We start from the raw sequence: 12,311 nt of genomic DNA on the forward strand, positions 1-12,311 counted from the left end.
CAGCCAGCCCTCCCCCCCACAACTTTAGCCAAATAACCCCCATTTTTCAGTGCGTAACTTGTATTATGAAGTTAATTAAGGTTGACAAGCTTAAGTAAGAAGAATTGATGCTTTTGGCATTCAAATGGGCACTGTAGGTGTGTTTCCTGTCCTCCTCTCACTGCCGACTTTTATTCCCCATTGACTTACATTGGGTTTCGTGTTTCGGGACGACCCTGACTTTTACCTATATTCGGACGATCTTGCTCGACCCGACTTTTGGAAAAGTCGGGTTTCACGAAACGAAACGCGACCCTAAAAAACCAAAAGTCGCTCAACTCTAGTGGCCAGCCTATCACCTACCGGCAGGAGATATATCAGGCGTCTCCCACAAGGGGAGGACGCCAGATTATTGTGTGTCCATACCTGCTCTATTTTGGCCGCCTATAGGTTCCTATAGGTCTCTTTTCGTCTCATACGTTCCCTAGTCTTGCTGACTCTACCTCTGGTGTTTGCCCTGTCTTCCTGCCCGTCATCTGTCCTGCCTACTCCTAGTGCCACTACCTTCGTCTTCCAGTTCCCTGTCTCTGTGCCGTCCTCCGGTGTCCGTTCTGTTCCCTGCCCAGCATCCAGCCCTCTGTCTTCATCCTCCTGCACAGAGTTCCGGGCCTTGGTAAGCCTCGCCAGCCGGTTGCCTTCTCCAGTCCCTCGAGCCATCCCTCTCGGTTCCAGCAGTCGCGGTTCTGCCCTCTGTGGTCCTGCCCCTAACGATCCCTGTACAGGGGTCGGTCATCACCTGGTGAGCTCGACCCAGGGGCTCCGGATCTGCGACCCAGAGGGTCCACTCTCGGACGTTATCTCTTCCTGAACGTCACATTTATCATCATATTGCCAAACAAAAGGTGGAATAAAACGTTATCAGGAAGACTAATGTAAATAAACATGGTAACACTAAAAACGTAATCTTGTCCCTCAAAAAACAACAGCTCCATCAGCAGAAAAATAAAAGGTTATAGCTATCAGAATAAAACAATGCTATAAAATTGTTTTTATTATGTAAAAGCGCCAAAACATAAAAAACTATAAATAGAGTACCTCTGTAATCATACTGACCCAAAAAATAAAACTGCCTTATCAATTTTACCACACGTGGAACAACATAAACCCACAAGCTAGAAAGCGATCAAAAAATGTCATGTGTCTGAAAATGGAAACAATAAAAGCATCAACTGGTCCCGTAAAATACAAGCCCTCACATGACTCTGTGGGCAGAAAATTTTAAAATGATTGCTTTCAAAATATGGTGATTCAAAAACCAATTTTTGCAACAAAAAGCATTTTTTAGTGTGTGACAGCAGCCAAACCTAAAAAAAGATATAAATCTGGTATCTCTGTAATTGCATCGACCTGAAGAATAAAGATGCCTAATCACTTATACCGCATGAGGATCGGGCAATAAAAAGTCATTAAAACCAATTCTTCACCTGCCGTTTTGTTCATTCTGTCTCCCAAAGATCACATTAAGGCTATGTGCCCACGTAGCGATTTTTAAGCGTTTTTGCAGCGATTTTCGGCGCGAAAACGCTTAAAAATCGTGTACAGAACGCACCCCATGCATTCCTATGGCATTCCGCACATGCTGTGCTAATGCTGCGCTTTTTTCCGTGGCGGAATCGCATCGCGGAAAAAATCGCAGCATGCTCATTCTTTTGTGCGGAATCGCAAAGAATTGCCTGCGATTCCGCACCCATAGGAATGCATGAGAATCGCTGACTTCCCGCATGTGGCTATGCCCACCATGCGGGAAGTTAAGCGTCTCATGTGCGGTTGGTACCCACGGTGTGGAGGAGTGGAGACTGTCCTCCAGGCCCTGGGTACCATACCCCTGTAAAAAAAAGAATAAAAAATAAAAAATCGGGGTATATTTACCTTCCGGAGTCCCGCGCTGCATTCCCGGCCTAGCGTTCCCAGTAATGCCTTGCGGCAAGGCCCTGTAATGACGTGGTCTCGCGAGATCGCTATAGCAACGCGAGACTACGTCATCACAGGTCTCGCAAGTAGTGTTGAGCATTCCGATACCGCAAGTATCGGGTATCGGCCGATACTTGCTGTATCGGAATTCCGATACCGACTTCCGATATTTTTTCAGTATCGGAAGTCGGCATCGGAATCGGAAGTTCAAAGTTGATTGACAGCCTGACGTCATCATGATGCGCGGTGTGTGCGCATCATGATGCGCCGTCATTTCGGGCCTTCCGGGGGTCTCTGCCGGCCTGCCGGGGGGCTGTGTGGACTGCCCGGGGTCTGTATCGGCCTGCCGGGGGGCAGTGTGGACTGCCCGGGGTCTGTACCGGCCTGCCGGGGGGCTGTGCCGGCCTGCCGGTGGTCTGTGCACCCTGTGGGGGTCTGTACCGGCCTGCCGGGGGGCTGTGCCGGCCTGCCGGGGGGCTGTGCTGATGTCCGGGGGTCTGTGCAAGCATCGTCCGATGGGACTATAAGTCCCATCTGGCGATGCCTGCTACCATGACAGTGATTGACACATTAACCAATGATGGGACAGTAGTAGTCCCATCATCCGGCTAATGTGTTAAATGTTAAAAAAAAAAAAAAAATACTACATACATACTACATACATACTACATGCATGCTACATACATACTACATGCTACATACATACTACATATATACTACATGCATGCTACATACATACTACATGCTACATACATACTACATATATACTACATGCATGCTACATACATACTACATACATACTACATGCTACATACATACTACATACATACTACATACATACCACATATATACTACATACATACTACATGCATGCTACATACTACATATATACTACATGCATGCTACATACATACTGCATGCTACATACATACTACATACATACCACATATATACTACATACATACTACATGCATGCTACATACATAACACATATATACTACATGCATGCTACATACATACTACATGCTACATACATACCACATACATACTACATACATACTACATACATACTACATGCATGCTACATACATACTACATGCTACATACATACTACATATATACTACATGCATGCTACATACATACTACATGCTACATACATACTACATATATACTACATACATACTACATACATACTACATGCATGCTACATACATACTACATACATACTACATACATACTACATGCATGCTACATACATAACACATATATACTACATGCATGCTACATACATACTACATGCTACATACATACTACATATATACTACATGCATGCTACATAGATACTACATACATACTACATGCATGCTACATACATACTACATGCTACATACATACCACATACATACTACATACATACTACATGCATGCTACATACATACTGCATGCTACATGCATGCTACATACATACTACATACATACTACATGCTACATACATACCACATATATACTACATACATACTACATACAATACATTCATACAATACATACATAGACATACAGTACATATAACATAGAGTAACATACTTACCAATACTTGTCACATTGTTCCCCGAAGCCATTGTCTTTTACGGAATAAATATTAACATAACAAGCCACAAAAATACTCACCCACGATCCGAAGCAGTCCACGAGTGTGTCCCACGACGATCTTGGGTAGAGAACGGAAGCATCAGCTGATGCTGCCGTTCTCTACGGGCTGCAGGAATCCAATGACGGAAGGTAGGTATCCTTCCGCACTGTATTCCTCCGCCACTTAAAAAAAAAAAAGTCCCTAGTCTCACTTTATGCCATTGCTGCGTGGGAAATTCCCACACAGCAATGGCATAAAGTGAGACTAGGGACTTTTTTTTTTTTAAGTGGCGGAGGAATACAGTGCGGAAGGATACCTACCTTCCGTCATTGGATTCCTGCAGCCCGTAGAGAACGGCAGCATCAGCTGATGCTTCCGTTCTCTACCCAAGATCGTCGTGGGACACACTCGTGGACTGCTTCGGATCGTGGGTGAGTATTTTTGTGGTTTGTTATGTTAATATTTATTCCGTAAAAGACAATGGCTTCGGGGAACAATGTGACAAGTATTGGTAAGTATGTTACTCTATGTTATATGTACTGTATGTCTATGTATGTATTGTATGAATGTATTGTATGTAGTATGTATGTAGTATATATGTGGTATGTATGTAGCATGTAGTATGTATGTAGTATGTATGTAGCATGCATGTAGCATGCAGTATGTATGTAGCATGCATGTAGTATATATGTAGTATGTATGTAGTATGTATGTGGTATGTATGTAGCATGTAGTATGTATGTAGTATGTATGTAGCATGCATGTAGCATGCAGTATGTATGTAGCATGCATGTAGTATGTATGTAGTATGTATGTAGTATGTTTGTGGTATGTAGCATGTAGTATGTATGTAGCATGCATGTAGTATGTATGTAGTATGTATGTAGCATGCATGTAGTATATATGTAGTATGTATGTAGCATGTAGTATGTATGTAGCATGCATGTAGTATGTATGTAGTATGTATGTAGTATGTATGTGGTATGTATGTAGCATGTAGCATGCATGTAGTATGTATGTAGTATATATGTGGTATGTATGTAGCATGTAGTATGTATGTAGCATGCAGTATGTATGTAGCATGCATGTAGTATATATGTAGTATGTATGTAGCATATATGTAGTATGTATGTAGCATGCAGTATGTATGTAGCATGCAGTATGTATGTAGCATGCATGTAGTATATATGTAGCATATATGTAGTATGTATGTAGCATGTAGTATATATGTAGTATGCATGTTGCATGCATGTAGTATATATGTAGTATGTATGTTGCATGTAGTATATATGTAGTATGAATGTAGCATGTATGTAGTATGTAGTATGAATGTAGTATGTATGTAGTATGTAGTATGAATGTAGTATGTATGTAGCATGTAATTTTTTTTTTTTTTTTTACATTCAACACATTAGCCGGATGATGGGACTACTACTGTCCCATCATTGGCTAATGTGTCAATCACTGTCATGGTAGCAGGCATAGCCCGATGGGACTTGTAGTCCCATCGGACGATGCCTGCACAGACTCCCGAAGCCTGCACAGACCCCCGGCAGGCCGGCACAGCCCACCGGAGCCTGCACAGACCACCGGCAGGTCGGCACAGCCCCCCGGCAGGCCGGCACAGCCCACCGGAGCCTGCACAGACCACCGGCAGGCCGGCACAGCCCCCCGGCAGGCCGGCACAGCCCACCGGAGCCTGCACAGCCCCCCGGCAGGCCGGCACAGACCACCGGATCCTGCACAGACCCCCTGGCAGGCCGGCACAGCCCCCCGAAAGGCCCGTACAGACCCCAGAGAGGCTGTACAAGGCAAAAACAGGGTTTTTCTTATTCCGATACCGGAAGTCCCATAGACTTGAATGGGACTTCCGGTATCGGAATCGGCGATACCGATACTTTTTTTTAAGATCGGCCGATCCATTCCGATCCGATACTTTGAAGTATCGGACGGTATCGCTCAACTCTAACAATGACCCAAAACATAAAGCCAAAGCAACCCAGGAGTTTAATAAAGCAAAGAAGTGGAATAATCTGGAATGGCCAAGTCAGTCACCTGATCTCAACCCAATTGAGCATGCATTTCACTTGTTAAAGACTAAACTTCAGACAGAAAGGCCCACAAACAAACAGCAACTGAAAACCACCGCAGTGAAGGCGTGGCAGAGCATCAAAAAGGAGGAAACACAGCGTCTGGTAATGTCCATGAGTTCAAGACTTCAGGCAGTCATTGCCAACAAAGGGTTTTCAACCAAGTACTAGAAATGAACATTTTATTTACAATTATTTAATCTGTCCAATTACTTTTGGTCCCTTTAAAAACAGGGTGGCACATGTTAAGGAGCTGAAACTTCTAAACCCTTCATCCAATTTTAATGTGGATACACTCAAATGAAAGCTGAAAGTCTGAACTTCAACTGCATCTGAATTGTTTTGTTTAAAATTCATTGTGGTAATTAATGTCTAGAACCAAAATTAGAAAAATGTTGTCCTGTCCAAATATATATGGACCTAACTGTATCCTGATCAAATCTTTGAGTCCATCTACAAATGCTGAAGTCAATATCTTAATCTCCAAAGGGTTACAAGTTGAAAATCTCATGTTATACCAAGCCATCTGCAGGCTAGCAAAATATTTTTCAACTTTTTCGTCTTTCTCTTGCCTAATGTCAGTTAAAGTCACGGATTACTCCATATATTTTTCTTCAGGGCACTTTTTATCAGTATGAGAATGACTTTGCCACTATTTCAGGTCAGATTATACCCAATGTAGTGTGTGGGAGTTGACAGTCACATAACTTAAAATGTGTCCTCCTAACACGTCACCTACCTTTGATTTAGTCAAAGCTTCTAAATCCCCCCAGGTACAATCATAGGTCACTTATATCTGTTTTGTCATCTGTCAAATGCTTTTGTGCTCTTTTCAAGGTCTGGGAACTGTTTTAGCATGGTCATCTAGTCCCCTTTGGCTCTATAGACAGTACTCAGTCATTCTAACTTCCCTTGTGTCATCCTTACCCCACACCGGTTTGGTTGTCTCATAAGAGGTTGATGCCTTACCCTTCACATCTCTGTCATCTGCCTGCTGTGCTGTCTGATATAGGGTGGTCATTTTTGCAGTAGTGGGGGAGGAAATGTGGCATCCCTGAGGGTCCAGTCGCCACAGAGGTACTGCACCTCACCCAGAGGTGTGGTGCCCCACAACCCGGTAAGGTGTGTGCACCCGACCAGATTCCAACACCCACAACCCACACACACCAGTAGTGTAGCAGAGCACCCTTTATGGCTCTCTGCTTGAAACATGAAGAGTGCTGGGAGGTGGGCGGAGCGTAACTTAGAGCGGGAGCAGGATAGAAAGCAAGATTAGATCCCTCTGAGGGAGGGAAAGCAGCTCTACTGCTTAGAGGCTGCTGGACGGATTGGATTACAAAGGAAGCTCCCTAGGAAGGAAAGTTCTTCTGGGACACGGCTGGAGCGAACTCCCCGTGGGTCCCTTATCCACGCTGACTACAGGTCAGGTGGAGGGAGAAACTGGTCACAAAGGGAACGGCCCCTAGCCTAGATCGCATTCTTCAGGGTGCCACTAGCAAGCCGACAGCTTTGATTACTTTATGGATCATCTCCCCTACCACAGTTAGTCTGACTGGAAAGGCTCTATATAGAATCACAGAAACGGTGAGGCGTTGTCTGAACAGGATTCGCAGCTGCTGGCCCAGAATGATAACTGTGAAGTGCTGGAGTGGAAGGAAGGAGTTTTAGCAGCAAATTGCTTGGTAACGACCAGGAAAGGCACACACTGACAGGGAAAGCTGGAAAGGTGCATTTCATCTTATCTGGAAGTTGGCTGGACCCCTCACCTGGAGGACTCAGCACCAAAGCAGGCATCTGTATTGCGAACAGAACTGTGAGTAAAGCTATTGCAACTGCATTCAACTGACTCCTTGTCTCTTTCCCTGTGCCTTTCACCGGCTCTGTTGCTACATCTTCCTCTCTACACTACCTCACCATTTACTAACTCCTCTCTACTCCTCTGGGACTACAGCTCTACCTGTGGAGATCGTTAACATCACTGCTGCCCATAACATCTGTCCCAGAGAAGCAACACTGCAGCGCTGGTCATACTGTCCAGAAACCACAGGTGGCGTCACGAATCAACACATAAACTTTATCCCCATTCAATTCAACCCCTTTTACATGACCGCCTGAGGCTACGGACCGGTTCACTGCCACTGTGACATTTCCCATTAAAGTTAATGGGCCCGGCGCCGAGTATCCCACGGCCTCTGGGGCGCATCAGAAACGTCTAGTCCACCCTGTGGGAATCAGTTTTTATGACACAGGTTTTACTGTACGGTGGGTACATGTGGGGGCAGTACGTCCAGTATTTTGTCTGGTGTACACCTTTTGCCATCTTATGATGAGGCGCACCAAAGGCAAAGCAAGTGTCTCTACAGTCTGGGTTCTGTTGTCCTGCAATTCCATTGAACAAAAGGATGCACCTGAGGAGTAGGACTGGCAACAAGACTACTCAGAGTGGTAGTCAGCTGATTTGTTTGAGGTCACACATGATAACAATACTTGTCTATTTCCTATCTGAATAATTGCCTATCTGAACTTCTTTGCAACCACCTCTTCACATCCTTTGAAACTTTCAACCAACTTTGGGGGTGCCTTCCAAACCATGATCTTTCAGCCATCTACCATTATTCTATATAAACTGTTCCCATTTAACACCACTTAGAACATCACTTGAAAATCATTCCTGCCCTTCTCAACAACTTTCCACATTTTTCCACTGCAATTTTTCCCTTCTCAACTCTGATATGCAGTTACAACTAATTTATTCTCATCCCCATCTTCTTCCTTCTGCAGGTTGCTTCCCATCTTGCTCTGCTCTTTGTTAATGCACAAATTCCTCTACCGAAAATGATTGCACAGTACCCTTATTCCGCAATCTCAAACCAAGGCAAACAGCAGCAGGGCTATGGCCTTTTCTCTCTCCCTTTTCTCATTCTACCTAGGAATTTAACTCTCTAATTCCATCTGGCTTAACAGGGATCAGCAGGAGAAGCTTCTACCCCTTTGCTCACAATCAATGCAGAATTTCTATCGGAATCCTTCAGCTCAGGTCTTCTTTTACGTACACTACAGATTATCCACATACCAAAACATGCTAGCGCAGTGAAAAACGACACAAACACAAACAATAGCGATTGATTTCATGGGAGATTGGTGTCATTTACTTACACATGAAAATCTCTTTTTATACAGGATAACTGACTGTACACAACTCACCTGGTCTTAGAAAGCATCATTGGGAAGGAACAGATATATTGTAAGAAAAAGTTTCTTACCTTGCTGTTTGTAAACGGCCACTGTATCTGTTCATTCCGGTAGGCATCAATCAAAAGTAGTCCAAATGGGAGTAATTTTTGTCAGATAAAAAAGAGATAGAAGCCAGCACTGCCAATGGTCAGAACTAGAGTTGAGCGAAACGGGTCGAACAAATTCAAAAGTCGCCGACTTTCGCCAAAGTCAGGTTTCATGAAACGAAATCCGACCTTAGCGTGAGGTCGGCCACGAGGTCGGCGACTTTAGCACCAAAGCCGCGTTTCAAAAGATGCTTTAGCACCCTTTTGCAGCCTATCAGGAAGAATGGACACTGTGGGCAACGTGATGACATAGGCAGCGGTCACCACCATCTTGGAGAAGGGCATGCAAGTCATTGGCTTGCTTTGCGGGGCGTCATAGGGGGTATAAAAGGGCATGCACGCCGACCGCCATATTACTCATGCTGATCTCAGAATAGGGAGAGCTGCTGCTGCTGCTGATTCTGTAGGGAGAGCGTTAGGCAGGGAAGAAGATACCAAAAACTGCTTCTGCATATAGCGTTTTTCACTGTAGTTACTGTGCAGTGAAAGGTGAAGATTTTTGCTTTTGTGCAGCAGCGCTGGTGGTGATTAGCCTGCCTTTTATGGCTAGCTGTATTGCTGTGTGGACACTGGTGTTCAAACTGCTTTTTTAAAAGCAATCCAAATTGTATTGTTTTGTCCTGATGAGGTAGTGAGCGTTCATTTTTTCACACACCATACAGCGGTGTACGCTCCTCACACAGTACCATGTAATGGCTGTTATCACGGCCAAATTGAAGCTATACACGTGTGTGACTCTGTAAGGAAAAGTCGAGGAGTTTGTCCGTTCTTACAGACCTACACCTTATAGTTTTGTCTGGTTTTCAAACAGTTTAGTATATTTGCTGTTTGATTACATTCAAAACTAGAGAGAGACAGTGTGCGTCAGTCCGTATACAAAAACACGGAGCTTGACACTTTTACATACACCGTACAGCGGTGTACGTGTACGCTTCTCTCTCAGTATCGTGTAACGGCTGTTATAACGGCCAAATTGAAGCTATATACGTGTGAGACTCTGTAAGGAAAAGCCGAGGAGTTTGTCCGTACTTACAGACCTACACTCTAGGGAGATTCCAATTCTATATAAACCTTGTAGTTTGTCATACACTAGGCAATTTCTGCCTGTCACATTGCAGTGTAATATACACAGGGCCTGACAGAATCCAACTGTGTCCTGAAGTCTAGAGTGATTCCAATTCTCACCAGTCCTCTATACACCTTTCTTACACCATCCAGAATCTGCCTGTCACATTGCGGTGTAATATAAACAGGGCCTGACAGTATCCAACTGTGTCCTGAAGTCTACAGAGATTCCAATTCTCACCTGTCCTCTATACACCTTTCTAAGACCATCCAGAATCTGACTGTCACATTGCGGTGTAATATAAACAGGGCCTGACCATATGCAACTGTGTCCTGAAGTCTAGAGAGATTCCAATTCTCAACAGTCCTCTATACACCTTTCTAAGACCATCCAGAATCTGCCTGTCACATTGCGGGGTAATATAAACAGGGCCTGACAGTATCCAACTGTGTCCTGAAGTCTAGAGAGATTCCAATTCTCACCTGTCCTCTATACACCTTTCTAAGATCATCCAGAATCTGACTGTCACATTGCGGTGTAATATAAACAGGGCCTGACAGTATCCAACTGTGTCCTGAAGTCTAGAGAGATTCCAATTCTCACCTGTCATCTATACACCTATCTAAGACCATCCAGAATCTGCCTGTCACATTGCGGTGTAATATAAACAGGGCCTGACAGTATCCAACTGTGTCCTGAAGTCTAGAGAGATTCCAATTCTCAACAGTCCTCTATACACCTTTCTAAGACCATCCAGAATCTGACTGTCACATAGCGGTGTAATATAAACAGGGCCTGACAGTATCCAACTGTGTCCTGAAGTCTACAGAGATTCCAATTCTCACCTGTCCTCTATACACCTTTCTAAGACCATCCAGAATCTGACTGTCGCATTCCGGTGTAATATAAAGAGGGCCTGACAGTATCCAACTGTGTCCTGAAGTCTACAGAGATTCCAATTCTCCCCACTACTATATACACCTTGTACCTTGTTTTACAGGACCATAGAGTTATTGTTTTTTTGGGGACATTTTCCCCCAAAGTGAGGAAGTGTGGTGGAAGAGTCCATGGAAGTGGGCGGGGTTGGCAGCTGGTAATGATGGTGTTGGTGGTGGATCTGCTGGTAGTGGCAAAAGCAAAATAGCACCTAATGCAGGAGGTGTTGACCCTGCGTCATCGTCTGCCTCCACAAGGCCTCGAAGGCTCCCTTTTCTGGGAGTAGGTAAACCGATTTTAAAGCCGGAGCTTCAAGACCAAGTTTTGGCTTACATTGCTGACTCAGCCTCCAGCTCTATCACCTCCTCTTCTGAAATTTTAAAAAATAAAAGCACTGAGTCATCATTGGAGGCTCATGGTCATGAACCACAACTTTCCTTGTGTCCTTCACCCCAACCAAAATCGAAGGATGCGGCAGGCCACACTACAGATTACTCCAAGGAGCTGTTTTCACATACCATGCCTGGGTTATCAAGTCAAATCGTGAATTACCCAGGCCAAGATGAATCTGACATGGAGTGCACTGATGCACAGCCACTGATAGATGATTCTGCTGGTACATTCACTCAGAGCACTACATTGTCCTCACAGTGTACTGAGCCAGAATCTGACCCTGATGAAACTCAGGAGGACCTTCCCGCATACTATACCACCGTACACTGTGACAAAGAGGAAGGTGCAGATGAAAGTGCAGGTTCGACCCACCCGCCATCAGACACACCGCCATACTATGAGGGGCCCTGTGCCAGTGCTGTTGCCAACGAGTGGGCCCCCCTGCTTGTTCAGGATCACAGCACTAGCAAAGTTGAAATACTTATCTCTCCCTGCTCCACCGCCATGACGTCTTCCGCGTTTCCTGACAGTGATATTCTGATCAGAGAGCGCAATGACATCACATCTGTTCGCCCAGACTAGTACAGGGATTCCCTAGCGAGGAGACTTATTTGAGGAGACTTATTTAATTGTTTTTAATGTTGGGACAGCAATTTTTGGGGAGCACTATACTCTGGAGAATGATATATGGGGCCCACCATACACTGGAGCATTCCAAAGGTGGACATCAGACACTGGAGCAGCATTTACAGGGCCCATTATACACTAGAGCATTTGAAATGGGGCCCATTATATATTGAGCATTATTTGGGCCCATAAGACAGTGTAGCTTCATCCATGGGGACCAACATATACTGTATCATGTGGAGCTCATCATATACTGTTTCAAACATTACATGGGACC

This window comes from Dendrobates tinctorius, unplaced genomic scaffold (assembly GCF_039654945.1).
Source record: "Dendrobates tinctorius isolate UK_male_01 unplaced genomic scaffold, ASM3965494v1 ptg000046l, whole genome shotgun sequence".
NCBI classification, from domain to species: domain Eukaryota; kingdom Metazoa; phylum Chordata; class Amphibia; order Anura; family Dendrobatidae; genus Dendrobates; species Dendrobates tinctorius.